The sequence below is a fragment of the Drosophila gunungcola genome (assembly GCF_025200985.1).
Source record: "Drosophila gunungcola strain Sukarami chromosome 2L unlocalized genomic scaffold, Dgunungcola_SK_2 000007F, whole genome shotgun sequence".
NCBI classification, from domain to species: Eukaryota; Metazoa; Arthropoda; class Insecta; order Diptera; family Drosophilidae; genus Drosophila; species Drosophila gunungcola.
The window spans coordinates 2,029,148-2,050,876 of record NW_026453162.1 but is presented as its reverse complement, the minus strand read 5'-3'; the positions used below and the strand labels follow the sequence as shown (position 1 = coordinate 2,050,876).

The window sequence follows — 21,729 nt, the reverse complement described above, 5'->3', positions numbered from 1 at the left end:
AAATTTTGGTATCGTCTCCTATCGATAACAAAGAACCGTAAACTGATGAAACGGTATCGATAAGGTTTCGTAAAGACAATGAGGACTGATGTGAAATTTTAGGAAGACATAACAATGTCGAATTTGTGTTTAAAACTGGTCATGGTCTATTCATATTTGCTCTCGGTGACTTGGTATGCCTTGATAGTAGTCTCGATGAACTAGAGTTTCGAAAAGTCTGATGAAATTTTTCAACTCCGAATATTTGCTGCTGAATATTGGCAATGATAAATTCGGAAGTCATGCACGAGTTGGGGTAACAAGGCTAAGCTTGGAGCTCTGTCTTCGCTAACTGTCTTCACGGCCGGTTCAAGCGACAGAATTTTTGCCTTGGTTACCATTGTTAATTTTTCCAACTCCTCTGCACACGTCTCGCTAGGATCTGATTTAGGTAACTTATTTCAAAGATTCAAAACGTTTGTACTACTTTGTTATCATTAAGCGTTAATCCGCCTATTACTAAATGGATTTTATATTTGAAAGAAATCAAAAATTGCGCCATCCCTGCATATCAAATCAATAAAACAGAAATAAAAACCAAACAAAACATTTTAAAACAATGGTCTTTTGTTTGAAAATCCTACGCCCAAGGCGAACGACAACTCGCCACTGTTATTCAGCGGAGATATCGATAGTCGATAGTCATCGCCAAACCGTGACCCGATAACAAGCTATTGAGGCGGGATTATCACCATCGCTCGCACTGGTCACACTACACGGCGACTATTTAAACGGATACACAGCCTCAGACCAGTCATTGCGTTCCGACGAACTTCGGGGGATCATCAACAAATAGGACTATCCGGGTAAGTGTGCTGGTAAATAGCCTTGGTAGTGGTGGTGGAAAGTATGAGCTCGTTTTGACCCAATTTGGCTCAACGACGTGGCGAGAATCACCGACGCCCGGTGTGGTTTACGAATACGCATCCAGCTCGGCCCGGTTTACGGTTCAGGCCCATCTCAGTGAGTTCCCCCTAGAAGTCACGCTTCCGGCTCCCGACCCGGAAACGATACGGAATAAACGGCTGGTCGGTAACTAACGATGCCCGGTAGGTCAAAACTACCCTGCAGTTCCAATCCCTAAAGATTCCCTAAGTAATCCCCCGGGCGCCGCCAAGAATTCCTAAGGAATCTCGGGGAATTCTCCATACAAAACGGCAATGAATTTGTATGAAGCAGGCGTTACCGGCGAGTAATTCGAAGAATAGGAGGAATCCCGAAGGAATTGCTTGGGAGTTTCTCGGTAATTCCTGAGGAATTTCGAAATTAATCCGTGGGACTTTTTAATTGAATTCCCCCCGGAATCTCTCAGGAATATGGAACTTACTGTACAGTACAGTAGGCAAATTCGCAAGGAATTCCTGAGAAAAATACTAAAAAGTCCCCAGGAATTTCTGGGGAGATCCTAATGAAAATCCCCGGGAATTTTTTGGGAGTTCCTGGGGAAAACTACATGCAATCCTTACCGATTTCCTAAGGAAAATCTTCAGGAATTCCTGGGGAACAGTCAAGGAATCCTTCAGGAATCTTTACGGAAATCATAGTAAAAAAAAAACATCAGAAATTCAATTTATAAACATTTATTAAAATTAGTGTTGTAACATTTATTTTGTTTTTTTTTTTTGTTTGCGTTGTTTTTTGCGCAAGATAAGGCGTGCGCAAGGGCCTTTTCCGCCGGCAGCTGGCCTCCCAACGCAGATATGCTGTCTGTAAACAAAACAGATATGTATATTAAAATAAAATAAAAAAACTGATACATTTTGCTCAATTATACATACCGACTATAACGGAAAAAATCTGCCAAAACTCCTTTAATAGACTTAGGCAAATTATTTCGCCTAAGAATTGCGGTGATGGTCTCAATCTGTAGAATAAACACAGAATTAATTGCACACTCATCTTCTTCATAAATATTTTACTTACATAGGCGGTTTTAGTAGACGATCATATTTTAACTTCTAACGCCACCAGCTCCTCCTCACTTTCAATCGGAAAGGAATCGGGTACCTCGGCATCCTTAGCCTTTCCCTTAAGGAAAATCTGCAGCAGTGCCGTCAGCTTTGTTTACTTATTTATATTTATGCACTTACCTGATTAATTAATAATTGCCTAATATTTTCACTTTTAAAAACACTTTCTCACTCTGTTGCAGTCGAATTCAAGTGCAAAGGGAATGGGGAGAACGAAAAACGAAACCGAAATTTCTGCCTGACGCGTACCAGGGTATATCCGACCATAACAATGCCTTGTAGTTAAAATCACATAAGGCAGATAATCAAATATTAACATTTTGGAGTTGCCTATTGCAACTTTACAATAACTTCCAAAATGTTATTACATCTAATCAATAAAAATCATTTATATATCATCTTGACATTTTGCTTTCTTTCTCCGTTTTCTCTCCGTCCAACCCTCTAACATTTTCAGCCGCTGCTCGGAATTACTTCGAAATAAACAACAACAAAAAAGTTCGAACTTCGGCAGTGGCAGAAGTGCCGACAGAATTTTGTCAGCCTGCTTTGTTTTGAACTGATGAAGCCCATGTGATTTGTTTTTGTTTTTCGAACATGCCGGCCAGGAAAGAGCAGGGAAGGGAATTTAAGAACTACAGGGTAAGGATGCCCTACACTCCCACATTCAACTAGAAAACCAAGTAGATCGATTCTCCCAACGACCCAGAACACTACGTACCCGATGTACTCGAAAGACGAAACACGACAAAGCAGTGCGCAACCGGCCATTTCACAACACCAACACGACGGAGCAAGCAGAGCGCAACCGGCCATTCGGCAGCATCAATACGACGGATCAAGAAGTGCACAACCGACCATCCCACATCATAAACACAACGTAGTAAGCAGTGCGAACTTGGCCACCCCGCAGCGCCAACGCAACATGTCAAACAGTGCGCAACCGGCCATTCCGCAGCGCCGGCGTAACGAAGCAAGCAGAACACAACTCGATCCTTTCGCAACGCCGACGCAACGAAGCAAGCAGTTAAACAACTCTACGCGATAAGCAGTATGAGGCACCCAACCATCGAAATTACCGATTGTATTTAGTTTTATCCAACCGTAGAAAATATAGGTATACTTTATAGCGTTGTTTCTATGCGTCTTTATTGGGGAAAGGAAGGTGAACCGATCCATAGAACAAATAAATTTCTCGAGCCCTGTCCACAGCGAGCTATACCGTTTTTAAATGTTAGGGACAAATGACTTTTAATCGCATTTATTTAAAACGCGACATTTATAGCCTGATTCCATTTCATGCCGCACTAGTCCATTGGCGCATTAGCATTTAGCTAATGATACTACGACAAGTGAGTGGCACGAACGGCTAATCTGGGCTTGTATACTTTGGAATTGTCGCAAATCAAAACGAAATAAATAACAAATGAATATCGAAATAAATTTTTATTTTTGGTATATCTGAAGAAAATTTGGAGTTTATGGCGGTATGTTTCAGGGAACTTGTTGGAATGTTCCACTTTCAGGTCAACCTGCATTTTGAAAGTTCGCGAAGGCTCAAGTTAGGCTAAGAAGTTACAAAAAACGTAGTGAAGTTGTTGTAGTTGAAGTTGTTGTAAATGAGTTTTGTTGTTAAATAGCGTCAAATAGATTAAATTAAACATTTGAGATTAATTGATATTTCTAAAACTAAAAAATTTTCCATACCACCATGTTTCAGCAACCCTAATCCTTATCATACCCCTGTATTTCCAAAAGGCTTAGCTTGAAATCATGCAAGACACATGTGTCACATGTTCGTTCTCGCACTTCGTGTCGCGTCCTCTGCCAACGCAGTGAGACAAATTTTAATAATTATTTTTCTTGTTTCAAGAAGTTATATGTCTTGTTAACAGAAATGTCTTTAATTTAAATTTATATTTCTGGCTTTAAGTAATAATATATCTTGGTTCAAGGGCTGATTTTATATTAGTTTACCATATATTTAGCTAATGTAAGTGAAGTGAAAAATGTGTAACTTCTCTTATTTCCTATTTTTTTTTCTATATGTTTTTGGGCATAGTAATGGTTTAATAAACATTTAAGTGCTTATATTTCCATCAAATTTATCATTTGAGTTTTGAAAATACTAATTCGTGCTAACGTAATTGAAAAAATGAAAATTTTGTAACTTTAAATTTAATTTTATTTTTTATTTCAATTCCAGCTGCTAAAAACTCTACTTCTCGTGGAGGAACTTTTAATAAGGTGTCCGCCGATTCAAAAAAGTCAAAGACTTCGCACTCAATCATTAAATTAGTACCTTTAAGGATTGAGTGCGAATTCTTCTTGAATCGGCGGACACCTTATTAAAAGGTCCGCCACGAGAAGTAGAGCTTCATTGTTTTTAAAGAATAAATTATTCTATATTAAAATAAAATTTTGCAGACTTTGCAAACGAAAATTTCACGTCATACTGAACTAAAGCACAAAAGTGAACCTGAATTAAGAGCACTAAGCAGTTTACCAAAAGGAAATCAGCGAAATCATTGCACCTCCTAGATATTATTAGAAAAGAAGCTGATTTTATTTACAACACAGATGCAATAAAGTTACCCTAATAGTACCTCGAACTGCGAGTCGAGACATCTCGAAAAGCTGTAGATTTTGTTTGTTGTACTGGTTGTAAGACTCATTTTCCTAACAAGACTATTAGAAATCATATAAAAAACAATAAACGCAGCAAACACATAAAGGGGTAACGTGATACAGCTAAATCCGCGGAGCCACATATGCAAATGAAATGTTAAAATATGACTATTTAATCGTTCTATTTGAAAATATGGAAGCAATAAAACATACTCAAGCTCAACACGATATAATCAGAGCAAATATGCGATTCTTAAGCAGACTTTTAGTTCAAATACAAAAGTTCTGAAGCTATGGAGCAAAAATATGTAATTTGCCCAAAATACTACAATACAGTTATCTCTGGTATACGTTTTGTTGCCGAATTTGACCGAATGTGTTATGTGAAACCCACAGCTGTAACAACTTTAACATGCCTCATAGAGAATTGCGTTAAGATATAGTCTGGGCAGAGTATAAAAATTGGGGACGAACATTCGAAACAAGAAAGGAAGCAAACTTCGGCGTGCCGAAGTTCATATACCCTTGCAGCTATTTTAAAAACTAAATACTCTTGAAAACGTTAAAATTATGATTTACTTGCGTGTATGTTTAAAAACTTTGAAGCTATGTTGATTTTCAGCTTAATTATTCGATAGTTCCTATGCCAGCTATACGATTGTTCCTATGGGAGCTATATGCTATAGTCGTCCGATTTTGATGAAATTTAAACCATAATTCTGAAATATTTAACCATTACTATATCTCGAAGCACTAAAAAAAATTAAAAAACACCAAAGTTATAATTTTTTTTATTTATTTTTATGATTGTTCCTATGGGAGCTATATGGTATAGTCGTCCGATTTCAATGAAATTTAAAACGTAATTCTGAAATATTTAACCATTACTATATCTCGAAGCACTAAAAAAAATTAAAAAACACCAAAGGTATATTTTTTTTATTTATTTTTATGATTGTTCTTATGGGAGCTATATGCTATAGTCGTCCGATTTTGTCCAAGGAACTAAAAAAAAAATAAAAAATTGAAAAGTTATAATTTTTTTAAATTTATTTTTCCGATTGTTCCTATGGGAGCTATATGCTATAGTCGTCCGATCCGGCTCGTTCCGACTTATATACTACCTGAAATGGAAAGACAACTTTTGAGAAAGTTTCATGCAGGTAGCTTTAAAACTGAGAGACTAGTTTGTGTAGAAACGGACGGACAGACGGACGGACAGACGGACATGGCTAGGTCGACTCTCCTAGTGATGTTGATCAAGAATATATATACTTTATAGGGTCGGAGATGTCTCCTTCACTGCGTTGCAAACTTCTGACTGAAATTATAATACCTTCTGCAAGGGTATAAAAACTGGCTAACGATTTTTATCTTTGTGGGAAACCGAAGTGAACGTGAACATTTATAGGAGAGCGATCGAAGACGAATCAAAGAAACATCGCGCAGTTAAAATTATGTTGCCCTCACAAGAAGGCATAAAGATGTTATATGAATACGTTCACAATGTCTTAGAAACAGCTTTAAATGGGTTCAATTATAAATAATCACACCCCGCTCTAATCGCTTTAAAGCAAAGTACACTTGTAAGTTTACTTCTTTTTATTCGTGTGACTCTTCGTGTTATAAGAGTGACAATTCGTAAAAAAAGATCGTACTGTTCCCGTACTTTTTAGGCCTTGGAACAGACTCTGCAAAAGAAGTAACTTCATATTAAATGTTCCGAATCCACGTCCTCTTCAAAAACCATATTATCGAGCTTGTCCAATTTTAAAAAAGTTTGCTAGTGAATGTGGGGCTACACACACGGTGTTGTTAAATGTAAATGATATTCAAGTAGACCACTTAGCTGATTGTGTAGGGCATCATAAAGACATTCACAAAAAAATAAAAGAAAAACTATTCAATTCTTTCTTTTGTCGCATGCAGACATGTATTTAATGTGTTTCGGGAAAAAGTATTCAAAGTCAAAACGACGTTCGCACACAACGTCATCGTGAGAAAGACGAGAGATCGCTTTCAGTACAAAGAAATAACACGTATTTCTCTTTTAAAGCTATAGCGCGGTCAACTACCCCCAATTTGACCGAATTCTTAAACATAGCGAGTTCTTGCTCTCCCACGCTACCATCGATGTCTCTGCAGCCAAAGAGCGCTGAATGTACTCCAATGCAGGTTTGCAATCACCCACGCTCATCAACAGTAATTAGCACAGCAATTTCTTTACCAACGTCAACTGTAACAACAACAACAACTGCAATTGTATAGAGTGCGATTTTAACGACATCATCAGCCATTTTGTCAACAAAAGTTAGCAGCGCAAATAATAATACGTCTGCCGCTGCACTCCCCGAAAAACAGTAAAAAAAAACAATGAATATGTTAAGCCGGCTGTGCAGACTGGTATGGATCGCTACATCCAAGTTAAGCTGAAGCTGAGCCCTAAATTCTCAAGGCAAAATAACCCGAAGTAATGCTAGCCTAGCTGCAATAGAAACGCCCATGAATACAAACCGATTTAAAATCTTGGCAGTCGCCTCTGACGCTGAGGCGGCCGAATCTACCGAAGTCGAGAAAGTCGAAAGCCAAAGTTTCCGCCTATTTATATTCGAAAAAAAAGTCCCAATGCTCTGGTCAACATAATTATCGACCTTATTAAAAAGGATATCTTCCACATAATACCCCTTGTAAAGGGCAATGTTCCAGAAACAAAAGTTCAAATGAAGTCGAAGATAATTTCAGAGTATTATGGAAATACCTTACCGAGAATAAAAAGAACTTTTACACATATCAGCTAAAAAGCAGCAAGGGTCTGCAAGTCGTACTTAAGGGAACAGATTCCGACGGAACGCCTGGAGAGATAACAATGGCGCTACAAGAGAAGGAATTTATCGCTAAGACCCTAAAGAAATACAAAGTGCCCCCCTATATACAATCTTCAGTTCCTGCTGCACCGCAGATTGGCAGTTGAAGAACCGCAAAAACGTAATGGCCCGGTACAATGTGCGAACTGCCAAGAATATGGCCATAAGGAGCTGAAAAGTCGTATCCATCAGAGACGAAATACAGTCCGCACCCAAAATTAAAAGTTGACAGCTTCCAGAACAAACCCTGAAGTCTTCTTCTCGACTGCAGCCAGATCCTCACTAGGACCCATAAACGCTGACAAATGTGACATTCGCAAGCGCTTTAAAATCAGGACTGGCTACCCCTGTCTCAAAAAGTTCATTTCTGAAATCAGCATATCAAGAACCGAACACGGCTCAGAAGCGTCAATCGCCGGAGCAGCCAAAAAGCAATTTTGAAGCTATGATATGCAGCCTACAACAAATTTTAATTCTAATCAGAAGCCGTATAAATCACCACTATCATAACAAATTTGCTAAAAGCTACTTAAAGGCCACATCTATAAATATACAACAATATACTGGCAACTATCTTACCCTAGCCACCCTATACTGCCCTCCTCGCTTCTCTATTGCTGAAGAAGAGTTTATGCAATTTTTCAACTCACTAGGAGATTACTTGATAGCAGCAGGAGACTTCAATGCTAAGCACACACACTGGGGATCTCGTCTAGTACTCCAAAAGGAAATCAGCTCTACAATGCAACTATAAAAGCCAAGAACAATCTCTTCTGGTAGATCAACATAGTGACCGACAGACTCAAAGAAACTGCCCAAATTAATAGAACTTGCGATTGCCAAAAATGTTCCTAAAAATCTGATAAGTGCGGAATGCCTTTCAGATTTTTCATCTGGTCACTCGACATCCAGGAACATTGGAACAATCGCTTAAATTGACTTCACAGAAAACCAATTGTAGGATTTTAACGGACGCAACGGACAACATGTTATTAATAGAAGTTTCGGTTGGCTCCTCCATCTACACATCTTCCAGGTCTCCATGATCTAATATACTAGGGTTAGCAATATTGACTTTAGAAAGGGCTATGGCTAGTATTAAAATTTGCAGCTCCATTGCAATCATCCTATTCCGAGTTAATAACATCTCGTATATGTCTACTGTATCAACTTGGGAATTTTTAGCCGACTTCAAAATTTGATTCACAGTTGTAGAAATTAATTTAAATTAAATGAAGTTAATTAATTTAGTCTTTTATCTTGTGTTATTGAAGTTTATTTGTCTATTGGTTGCATTTATTAATTGAACCTCAGTGAATTTAATTTTAAATTTGATATGTTTATATATAATGTTTGTTCATAATGAGGTAGTCCACCACCAAGGATATTAACTGAGTTTAAAAATGAAGTAAAACTTACTGACCTAGCAATTGATAAAAGCGTATGCCAAGTGGCTAGGAAAGAAAATAATAAAAATTACCAAGCGAAAAACAACATGGTTCTGTTTGGACTACTTAAGTTTGTCCTTGTGAACCACCCTGCCATTAATGAGGACTGTGGTCCCCATGTCCGCTTTCACGGTTTTTTCCTCACACAAGAGTGTGAGTTTGTTACCCAGTCGCCTGTTGGACTTTATCACCAACTTCAAACATCTTTTTCTGCCGGGAAGCATTTTTGGGCGTCCCTTATCTTATCCTGTACCTGTTACTGTGGGTCATTTGATTATCTTTGAATCACGTCGGCTGGTCTTTTGTCGATGACCGAGTGGATAGATTTGTTGTATCTGGCAGTGGCCAGCAAAATAAACTCTACCGTGTCGGTTATGCCTTTGTCGAGTTTCAGGCACCTGGCCAACTCTATGAGAGTGCTTTGGAAAAGTTCCACTTGTCCGTTCGTGGAAAGCGGTGCATTTGAGATGCTTACGCCGAAATGGTTTTCCAGCCTGGTCGAAATAGTGTGTGAGTTGATTGTTCATTCATCATAGATAGCCTTGGTCTTAGGGAAAACATATATAGGTTGTAGCAGGGATTCAGATCTAGAATGGTTCTAGAAGGAATTGGCTGAACAGCGAGAAGTTTGGAAATTTGTTGGTGGAGAAAATGTCTATATGTTGCATTTGCCCTACATCCCTGTCATATTTTACCCTGGCGCATGTTTTGCAGTTGGCGACGGTTTCATTAGCTAACTTAGCTTAACTTAGGTAACACTCAGAGAGTATCTGCCTTACATTTTCCTGGGCCGACCTATGGGCCCTATTGTGTTCGACAGTGAGGATTTTCTGCCTCTCAGCGACCGCAAAAATATCCGTCACACGGTTTTTCAAATCCAAAATTTAGTAGCTAGAAATTGGTGAACCAATTCGTAATGTACCGTTGCCAGCGTGTGCAACTCGCAATGGATGGTATTTACGCCCTTACGAACGATAATGTCTGCGAGCTTATCAAGTAATGACTACTTGCAGGCGAAGTCTATCGTATGCCGTCTCTTTTTACAAAGTGGGCGAAGCTGGGGTTTAACGGAAAGCGTTCTTCCTCCAGAGTTATCTGGTTCTAAAAGCAATTTAAAGGCTTATCCGTAGTTCGATTGTGTGAGTAAGTGATAGCTCACTGCGAATTGTGGCCGCGCATAACTGTGATTCTTCTTCCCTGAAAACGTTAAGTTGTTGCCTTAAGAGGGTATTGGCAACGACGTGGTCTTTGCCGGGCTTGAAAAAGATTCGTGCGCCGAACTCTTCAATGCTGCGCATTCGGATTGGACTCCTACACTGCGAAGGTCAAAGATCGGTGAAGATATTTATATCTAATGACGAAATTTGGCCTGAGCCCAAACTATGGCTAACAACTCTCTTTCATTGGTAGCGTAGTTAAACTGACTGTCGTCCCTGTTGGGACAGCATTGCGCAAATGCCATACGCCAAGGCATCTGCCGTTAGATCAAATGCATTTTTGTAGTTCGGGTACCTGAGGATAACATCCTCGGATGCCAGGATGCAACGCAGTTTTTGAAGAACTCGCTGCTGCGGCTCGGTGAACTGCACCTGAATATTCTTGGTCCTTTGTCTACAGACACTTCCCCTTTCAGAATGTCTGTGTTTTTTTATAAAGCATCTGTTAATGCTAGCCCAGGAATGACCTGACCTCGTACACATTCTTAGGCTCTGGGAATTCCTGAATGGCCTTAATTTTTTCCGGGTCAGTAGCGGGATTTTTGTGTCGAAACCCTCAGGTTAGCATCGTACATGCTTTTAAGAACCCAAATTACGTGCCTGATGTGTGAGAAGACGATAACATCAACAACATAAACGTAGCATAACTTGCCGATCTGCTCGCGCAGTATATCGCCAATTGTTCTTTGGAAAATGCTGCCCAAATGGCAGCATACGAAATTCGTTCCCTCATTTTACGGAACAGAAAGTTTTTCGCGGTCGCTTTCCGAAAACATGATCTGATGATAGCCGAACTTCAAGTATAGCGTTGTGGCATACTGAGCCTTGCTTAAGAGTCCCAATATCATCGGGATATTTGGCATGGGGTATTTGTCAAGTATCGTTCTCTCGTTTAGTTTGCGATAGTCTGACGCCAAACGCATTTTCCGTTTGGCAGATTTGTCAGTGCCCTTTTTATCTATTACCCATATTGGGTTATTGTAGGGGGATTTTGACTTTTGAATTATGCCATATTTAAGCAGATACTGGATATCCGATAGTCATCGCTAGAAACGACACCTAACTTATCAGCTGTAACTGGAGAAGATGTAGAGCAGCCCGGTGGTTCAAAAGCTTTATAGCCAGCTGTTCCTAACTACGTGCTCTGGAGTACTCACTTCATCAAAATGTCGGAGTAAAAATGTTCAAAGTGTTCAAGGTGTTGGTGGTGGTAAAAAGAAATTTTCAGTTGTTCCCTATAGGAAACAATTATTTGATTCTCGATTTACCCCCGAAATCCCCATCTAATGAATTTATGGAATTTATTAAAGAAAAATACTGTACAGACTTGAATATGTCCCTGAAGTAAATCAACCACACAGCGATTAATTTACAGTTTTATTTATTTCGATGAGAGCGCAAGAGAGAGAGAGAGAGATCCAGAACCGAGAGCAAGCAAAAAATCTGATTCACAACAACAACATGATTTACAGTTATACAATTGCAGTTAATATACCCATACAACACGTAGCAATCCTGCTACAATCCGACCTGACATTTTAAGATCCCCTGATCTTATGATTTTTTTTCTTTTAATTCATTATTCTCGATAGTTTTGTTTACCTATCCAATGTTTAATAGTCTGACTTATAAAAACATCTTGATATTTCCATGTGACAATTGAAACCCTTTAAAATCTTTTATCAGGTATTTATCATTTCTTAAAACCTTATCTGTTACAAATGGAACCTTATGTTTAGGTATTAGCTTCCTTGCAACTCCAACTGAACTATCGAAATGAGATTCTAATCCCTTTTCCCTAATTTTGTCTATGTCTCTAAAACTATCGGTATTATCTAATTCTCCTTACTTTTGTCTTAAATCATCTGTAATCCTCCGTTTCTTTAAGATTCCAAATAACTTTTTGCTTGGCATTTGTTGTTTGTGTTTATGTTGTATATAACCTAAAATATTTTGTAAACCCATCTATGACTACGAAAATATGTTTATTTTACCTTCCCTTATCCTCTGGTCCATAATGATTAATATGTATGATCTCAAAGGGTTCATTCCTATTCGGAATGTGCAATCATCTGTAATCCTCCGTTTCTTTGAGATTCCAAATAACTTTTTGCTTGGCATTTGTTGTTTGTTTTTATGTTGTATATAACCTAAAATATTTTGTAAACCCATCTATGACTACGAAAATATGTTTATTTTACCTTCCCTTATCCTCTGGTCCATAATGATTAATATGTATGATCTCAAAGGGTTCATTCCTATTCGGAATGTGCAATAAACCTTTTCCCAAACATTTATCCATATGTCTAACAACTTTCTCTTTCATATTTGCAGACCAATACGTCCTAACAATTGCATCCATAACCTTATCTTTACCTAAGTGAAATAACTCATTGTGATATTTGTCAAGTATCTTTTCTTCCATTTCTTCCGGCACATAAAACAACAACTTTCCATCATTCGCTTTCCTATAAACTACTTCATTTCTCATTTCAAACATTTTGTCATCTTCTTTTTCTAACTTCATTCTAATCTTCTTAAATTTTGCATCTTTCGCTTGACTTATAATTAAATTATCTTCAAAACTAACCACATCTTCTTCACATATGTAGGTATTCCTACTGTTGCATAAGTTTTCCCGACTTATGAACTAACTGAAAATCATTCTCAATAAAAATTTGTATTTTATTATAAAAAAAAATATTAATTGTTAGCCGGCTCGAGGTCAGAATGTTGAAAAAAAAACACAAAATTATTTCAATTTTGGTAATTTTGTCAATATATTTTGGTTGCACTTCGGTAACCGTCTTCAGGACAAATTTAATTGACACGTCTGCGTCCGGTGACGTGGAGTTGTTAACAACATCCTGTCCTGAAGACGGTTGCCGAAGTGCAACCGAAATATATTGACAAAATTACCAAAATTGAAATAATTTTGTGTTTTGTTTCAACATCCTGACCTCGAGCCGGCTTACAATTAATATACTTTGGAAAGGTTGCCAAAACCAACTATATAAAAAAAAATAACTTTTAATAAAAAAGTGCTTCAAAAAGTTTTTAAAACCGATTAATGGCAATAAACTAGGATAAACCGATATAAACAAAAAAAAATTAATTGTTGGGACAGGCCTAAAAATATTTTTTTTTTCCCTTTTTCAACACAGTCCATCCGTTGGAAATGGTTGGAATTTTCAACAAATGTGAAACTCCGATTTCCGCAGGGCACATCCACCTTCCGTTTTCAACTGATCTGAACACCTGTGGCTCGTCAAAACGTAAACAAAGTCAACGGGTCAACCATCTTTGTTTATGTTTTGATGAGCTACAGCTGTTAAGATCAGTTGAAATCGAAATGTGGAGGTGGATGTGCCCTTTAAAAACCAGAGTTTCACTTTTTTCAAATGTGCCAACGGTTTTTTACGGATGGACTATGTGAGGGTTGCACCGCAGAAACATCGGCTAACTATGGCATAAATTAGTCGAATGGACTGTGTGGAAAGAGGGCATAAGACCCTCTTCCGACAGCGTGCAAACGTGGGAAACAATTTGGAGTTTTGAGAAATGTGACGCTCCGATATTCGCAGAGCAGATCAACAATCCGTCATACGATAACAGCTGATCCGAGCAGCTGTTACTCACCAAAACATAAAAAAGACATAACCCGAGGCATCTCTTCCGGATTTATCCTATACTTAATCATCTTCAACCAAGACAGCCCTGAGCCAGACGGTAATATTCCGGCAATGCTGTAAACTAAAAAATACAGCATTATTAAGTGGCTGCAAGCCATGTAGGGGCTGGAATTTTCACTGAAAGATGGGGGAAATAATCGAAATTCCACCACCTGTAATAAGCGCAAGTTTTTCAGGCTGAGAAACTCGCTATATTGGAAGCAGCTAAGATTTTGATACAGCAGAGCCTTAGGAATATCAAAGTAAGTATATACTAAGATAGCCAGGCGGCTAGTAAATTTCTCGCAGCAGTAAGGACTAACACGGTGCTAGTAGCTGGCCCTTAATACACTTGCAACAAGCAACCAAGTACAAATAACAGGACACAGCAACGAGAAAGCAGACGAACTGGCCAGAATGGGGTCGGCTGATAACAAAGAATACTATAGTAATGTCAGTATCTTTGAAAAAAGTCCAGTCAAGGATTCATGATTATTTAAAAATACTTGCCAGCAAGAGCTTTATTGTTTTTTTTTATTTATTGTTGAAATTTTATGCATTAAAAAAGTAAAAACAAGTGGCCCAACGACATCAACCACGAGCTTGTTACGCGCGGGCCCTATTAGCATAGTTGGCCAATATCGAGCTCGCGAGTTAAGTTAAGCGGCTTACTTATTCTATGAAGTCGAGATCATAAACTAAATGATATTTAAGTTGTATAAGGATGGTCAAATTCTTTCGACTCTCGCTTAATAACCCAAGAGCACTCATAGCCCTGTTTATATTAGACTTTTCAGTTTTTGATTCGAACTTGCAATTCGGTCCCGTGGTGAATTTGCAACTGCACTGCTCGCACCAGCCCTTAGCAATGGGAGCGAGCAGTTCAGATGCAGAAACTCACCGCGGGACCGAATTAAAGGTTCGAATCGAACCGTGAGAGACTGAAAATTTCCCCTGTTTTAGCCTAGGTGGCATCACTGGAAAAGTCACTCGAGAGAGCGGCAGAGCAAATGGTGCCTCTATATAGTTCTAACTCTATGCCCGATTGCAAATTATTAAAAAAATAAACAAAGTTTAACATCATCAGCGTACATTTATACTCGAGAATGTGTTATGACAGAAGGAAGATCATTGATGAATAATGTCAACAGCAATATCCCAAATGACTACCCTGAGGCCAGATGTTACGTTTATCATATTGGGAACCGCGTTTAAAAAAATAACCCTCTTAATTCTTCTATTCAAATATCTTGAAATCCAATTTAATATATTATTCGAAAACCGAGGCTGATCGTATTTAAATAAAAGCTGAAAATGATTAGCCTGCATTTAATTATTAAATCTCTTAACAATAATAGGTGTCATTTCAAGTAGGTTCGTGTTAGAAGACCGTCGCTTGACAAAAGCGTGTTGATAAGGTGATATTAGTGAGGTACACAAATGTTGCAGATAGGAAGTAATAATGTGATGTCATTTCAAGTAGGTTCGTGTTAGTAGACCGTCGCTTGACAAAAGCGTGTTGATAAGGTGATATTAGTGAGGAACACAAATGTTGCAGATAGGAAGTAATAATGTGCTTAAATCGTTTAGGTATTGCAGACAATTTAGAAATACCTCTAAAATTTTGAACATCTGACTTTCCTTCATGTTTATGGAGTGGAATAATAAAAGAATCTTTCCAGATAGTTGAAAAAACTGATGTTGAGGTAAACAATTAAAACAGATTAAGAATCGGTTTACAAATAGTTGGGTGACAAAACTTAAGCATGCATCCAGGAAGCCCGTCCGGCCCTGGAGAGTATGTTGGTGTTGTGGTCTCTAAGTCCCTTAGTAAAAAACTTTCTGTTATTACCGGAGGAAAAAATGTAAACTGAAGTTGTTTTTAGGTTTTTAAGACTTTGAAGCTCTTGTGTAAACCACGGAGTTCTTTAATGTCTTGGAGGAAGACTGTCAGGAACGCATTCATTAAAAACGTGTTGAAAACGCTATAGAATAATTCATTGGCACTTTCTATATCTATGCAATTGTATAAGTTTGTCAAGTTATATTCGGAAATCAAGTAGTTTAGCTTATTAAAGTCGCATTTACAAAAGCACTTCGTTTTAGTTTTACAGGGCAAGGGAAATGTCAATTCCATTGTGGCATGGACGGATCCAAAACAAATACCAGATCTAATTGCCTATTTTAAGAGCTAGTTAATTTAATGTAATGATAGGTCTAAAATTCCATCAACAAAGTTATGATCCGTTAAAGGCGAACAAACAATTGAGTCAGTAGGAGATGACCAAGATAAATATATCAAATGATCCCTGTCAGAAAGTAGAGATACACCAGAATTAATAGCAGACGAATGATGTTCATAAATTAAAATGTCAGGGATATAGGTAGAGGTTACAAAAATAAATAAGGCATGTAAGGAAACTTTTACACAAGCAAATTCTATTTTAGCATTGCTTTGCTTTTTATTTCTTGAATCTTTTCTTTTCGAATACTAACAATAAGTGTATCAAATCTTATGCTTATAACCTACCTAACAGTTGTATGACTGAGTTATGGGGCCCTGGAAATTATTGCTGGAAACGCGAGTCAAGCCTCTTGCGAGATGATTTGGGTGCACAGATAGTTTTTATTTGGAGGTCGCTTATTGTTTGTCTATTTCATCTTTTACTGCAAGAATGCCGAGGTCCCTGTGGATGTTTTGGCTGCGAAAATACCATGGTGCCCCAGTGATAGTTCTCAGGGTTTCTGATTGTGGGCGCTGTATGATGTCTATATTGCTGCTGCTCGCGTTCTCCCATAGCTGGGAGCCATTTGTCCAGATGGGCTTGAGAGTGGAGCGTTTAAGATTCAGTGGAAGCTGCTGGCTTTTAGTTTAAATGTAGTTTTTTGCATTCGCTTTGACTTCTCCAGGATAGTCGTCTGTCTAGGTGAACAGATACGTTACTTCGTTGACTTGGGGAATCTGCGTACTATTCAATGATAGTGGAGGGCATGTTTGGCTGTTCAGAGTAAACGTAATGTGTTTGCTTATTGTTAATTTATTTTAATATACCTCTCTACTACGATGAGGTGATGGCTAGTTGTGTATTTGCTCGGTTTGGGCACTTTGAGCGACTTAAGATTGCATTGTCGTCCGCGAACGTAGATGTTGTTGGCTGCTCATTCGTAGGAATATCCGCTGCTTCGATAATGTAGTCGTCAGATGTTGTTGTGTTGCACCTTACTGCGAGGACTTTGTTGTAGAGACACGATTTAAGTAGCTTATGAGTGTATGTTGGTAAGTTTGTTTAATTTTATACATGAGGCCATTGAGCCAGACTTGTTCGAAAGCTTGAGATACATCGAGGAATAATGAGTAATGAGTAATGGGTATCTAACAATCGGGGAACTTGTTAAAAACGTTTTCTATTGTTTACTTTGAACTCAATTTAGTAAACCATTAACAAACGCTACCAAACACATCTGTGCTTTTATGCCTAAAGAGAGGTCCTTAGTAAAAGGTTATTAACCATTTTTTCACAAAAAAATGTATAAATGGTTTTTATTTTTTATTTTTAAAGTCCGAAATCTATAATATTGGGTTTATTAGAAAAAACGAAAAAACTTCTTCATTTGGTATAATAGGCGAAAATATAAGTCATAGTAAGTTTGAAAACTTAACGACCAGAGTGGAACTTCAAAAAAAAATATATATTTTTATTTAAAAATTTAAAAATAAATTTATCGTCCGTAGCTTAATAGATTTTTTGTACTATTTTGGCTGCAAAAATATTGAATGAAACTATTTTGCTACTTCTCATGGAAAAGGAGCGGTCGATGACGAAACATCAATACTGTTGCAGGAGAAATAGAAAAATGTTGCCCAAGTTTGAGGAATACGAAAAATACACTACACATCTTGTAATAACAAATTTGGAATTTATGTAGGCCTATGCAGCACTTTAAATAATAAAAAAAAAATGTAATAGGATTTTTGTAATGAGCAATATATGTAGTACAAAAACTGATTTATTTATTCAGGAAAGGTGTTCCATATTTTAGGTAGTATGCTTGAACACAATTATACATTTACTGAACGACATTTATCAAATTCTTATCACTAACTCATGCGAGGTGGGTTCAAAAGTAAGGCGACTTTTCAAATTTCGCGGGCAACATGAATCCCCTTTTTTGTTTGGTTGTGAGAGGCGTGAAGGTTTCAAGTTGTTTTGCGGCGATTTTTTGTTATCAAAAAATATGGATCAAAGGATTTGCATCAAATTTTGTGTAAAAAATAAAATTAAGTGCTCCGAAACACTTGAAATGTTGACAGTGACATACAGGGAAACTGTTCTGAGTAAAATAAATGTTTACAAGTAAGCACAAACTCTTCCAAGATAGCCGGGAAGATGCAAAAGACGAGCCTCGCTCTGGACGCCCAAGCACGTCAACAACTGATGAAAACATTCAAGCAGTGAAGAAAATTGTTTTGGAAAATCGTCGAATCACTAGCAGAAAAGTTGCTGAAGATTTCGGTATATCGCTTGGCTTGTGCCATAAAATTTTTTCAAATGTTTTGGGCATGAGACGTGTGTCAGCGAAGTTTGTTCCAAGATTGCTGAATTTTGACCAAAAGAACCGTCGCATAAGCATCGCTCAATAGCTGTTGAATGACGTCAACGACTACCCAGATTTACTCAAAAGGGTCATGGTTATATGGTTATGATATCGAAACCAAAGCCCAATCGTCCCAATGGAAGAGCCCAGGTGAGCCAAGACCGAAAAAAGCAAAAAATTGCCGGGCACGCAAAACCACTTGTAACCTTCACGGCTCTCACAACCAAACAAAAAAAGGGATTCACTTGAAACTTGGTACAGATGTTAGGGAATAATCGATAATCAAAAATGTGTTGCCCGCGAAATTTGAAAAGTCACCTTACTTTTTGATCACTCCTCGTATGTCTGCCATAAAAAAGTCAGATATTATATTATTAATGTCGCCAAACTTAACACGATATATTTTAATAAAACAAAATATATTTCTGCATTATTTCGGAAACAAAAAATTGTTCAACTTGTCGCGTCTGAAATTGTCGAGTCTGATATCTATAACCATTTAAAATAAAAAAACTTCTGAAAAATGTTCAATAAAATTAGCTTAGATGCATGATAGCACCCTCTAGGTATACTGAAAAAAAAAGATGTGCAAAAACTCTTTCCAGATTCGTAGACGTTTGTGTCTATATCATGTTTTGTAAATAGTTGTTCCATTTTTGTCGCGTCAAAAATTCAAGTATTTTTATTTTATTCCAAGAAGTAACTGGATATTTTTAGCTACGATTTTTATCATTGGTAGAGATGATTAGGAGCTATTCTAAACAAAAATTAAACAAGAAAAGAAGCAAACTTCGGCAAGCCGAAGTTCATATACCCTTGCAGCTATTGCAAGAATTAAATATTTTTGAAAACATTAAAATTATGATTTACTTGCGTATATATCTAAAAGCATTGAAGCAACAAGAAGGAAAGCAAACTTCGGCAAGCCGAAGTTCATATACCCTTGCAGCTATTGCATTAATTAAATACTTTTGAAAACATTTTAATTATGATTTACTTGAGTATGTGCTAAAAAATGATGATGATTTGCAGCTCAATTATTAGATAGTTATTTTATATATTTTTATTATTTCTATGGGAGCTATATGCTATAGACGTCCGATTTTGATCAATTATGGTATATAATTCTGAAATAATTAAACATTGCTATATGTCGAAGAACTAAACAAAAAATTAAAAAACAGAAAAGTTATAATTTTTTTTCATTTATTTTTCCGATTGTTCCTATGGGAGCTATATGCTATAGTCGTCCGATCCGGCTCTCCTTCACTGCGTTGCAAACTTCTGACTGAAATTATAATACCCTCTGCAAGGGTATAATGATGATTTGCAGCTCAATTATTAGATAGTTATTTTATATATTTTTATTATTTCTATGGGAGCTATATGATATAGTCGTCCGATTTTGATGAAATTTAAACCGTAATTCTGAAACAAATACCCAATACTATATGTCAAAGAACTAAGAAAAAAATTAAAAAACAGCTAAGTTATAATTTTTTTTTCATTTTTTTCCGATTGTTTATAGGAGCTATATAGTCGTCTGATTTTGATGAAATTTAAACCGTAATTCTGAAATAATTAACCAATACTATATGTCAAAGAACTAAGAAAAAAATTAATAAACAGCTAAGTTATCATTTTTTTTGTCATTTTTTTTCCGATTGTTCCTATGGGAGCCATATGATATAGTCGTCCGATTTTGATGAAATTTAAATCGTAATTCTGAAATAATTAACCATTACTATGTGTCGAAGAACTAAAAAAAAAATTAAAAAACAGCAAAAGTTATAATTTTTTTGTATTTTTTTTCTGATTGTTCCTATGGGAGCTATATGATATAGTCCTCTGATTTTGACGTACTTTATAGGGTCGGAGATGTTTCCTTTACTGCGTTGCAAACTTCTGACTGAAATTGTAATACCCTCTGCAAGGGTATAAAAATTTAAAAACAGCAGAGTTATTTTTTTTTGAATTTTTTTTTTAATTTTTTTCCGATTTTTCCTATGGGAGCTATATGATATAGTCGTCCGATTTTAATGAAATTTAAACTGTAATTCTGAAATATTTAACCATTTCTATATGTCGAAGAACTAAAAAAAAATTAAGGGTTTGGTGCAACGGACGGAGCCGGGAACCGGAATGGCTAATGCATCCGGAGCAATGGCTGCAATGCTGAAATACCTGTAGACGAAGGAATTGGATTCGTCAGGGAGAGACACGTGCTGTCAATTCCTGGGATATTGTTGTCATAAGTGCGAATGACAGGGCATGACGATGATGCCTTTGAATTCGCATTTTACGCATATCAAGGTAGACTCATGGAATACCTTCACTGTATTCTTAACAGATTAAGAGAGTTAAATAACGATGTGGTTAAGCTCGAATTGAGGAGCGGTAAAAGAGCAGCTCGTTGTGAGCATTGAAGACCAGAGCAGCAGCAAGGCGGAGAGCGGCAGCAGGCAAGACAGCGGTGGACGTGAGCAAATGCAAGGTCGTGCGAGGGTTCACGGCAACCACAGAGAAAGCTATTCCACCAACAACACCAAAATATTCTGTTGAAAATTTAGTTTTGCACTGCTTTTTTTTAATAATCCACATGGCATTCGTATTGATTAAGGTTTCAGGCAGGTTCAAGTCACCATTGTGTTTGCGTGGTACCCGGGTGATTCATGCGTATTTTACCTCCTTCTGTTCCATTTTCATTGCCTTTTGTTATTCAGTAAGAGATGGTATGGGTATTCATTTCAAATATATGTAGAATATTTTATTATGAATAGTTTGTTATTTTTTTGGTCTCACATTTTTATTTATGAACAATATTTATCTGCTATAAAATCAGTTCTATCTCTACTTTCTGACTGGGATCATGGTCATCTATTGCTATCATTTCTCTTTAAATAGACAATTAGATCTAGTATTTGTTTTGGATCCGTCTGAGGTCGTTGTATCTAGAATTGACCACCTAGTTGTCCCAGAGGACCAATTCCATCACACAATGGAATCGACAATTTCCCTGCCTTACCTTATACCTATTCCCAGTTAGTTTCTCTAACTAAAACGAAATGTTTCCGTAAATGCGACTTTAAAAAGCTAATCTACTTGATTTCTGAATACAACTGGTCAAACTCATACAATTGCATGGATATGGGAAGTGCCACTGGACTATTCTATAGCGTTTAAAAAACAGTCTTGCTCCAAGACATAACAGACCTCCGTAGTTTACACAAGAGCTTTAAAATCTAAAAAAAAAAAAAACTTACAAAAAGTACAAAAGGACGGGCAAGCCATCTGAT

General features: G+C 37.2%; 1 protein-coding gene and 1 long non-coding RNA gene across 2 annotated transcripts in view; one reads left to right on the top strand and one right to left on the bottom strand.

Moving 5' to 3' along the window:
* The window catches only part of LOC128253197 (neurotrimin-like), a 192,453-nt gene that overhangs the window by 35,596 nt on the left and 135,128 nt on the right, over positions 1 to 21,729 (bottom strand). The gene's annotated exons all lie outside the window — the stretch shown is intronic.
* LOC128253199 (uncharacterized) lies at positions 2,103 to 3,102 on the top strand. Its single transcript, XR_008267400.1, has 3 exons — positions 2,103 to 2,262; positions 2,467 to 2,651; positions 2,719 to 3,102. It is a non-coding gene; the product is annotated as an uncharacterized LOC128253199 (long non-coding RNA).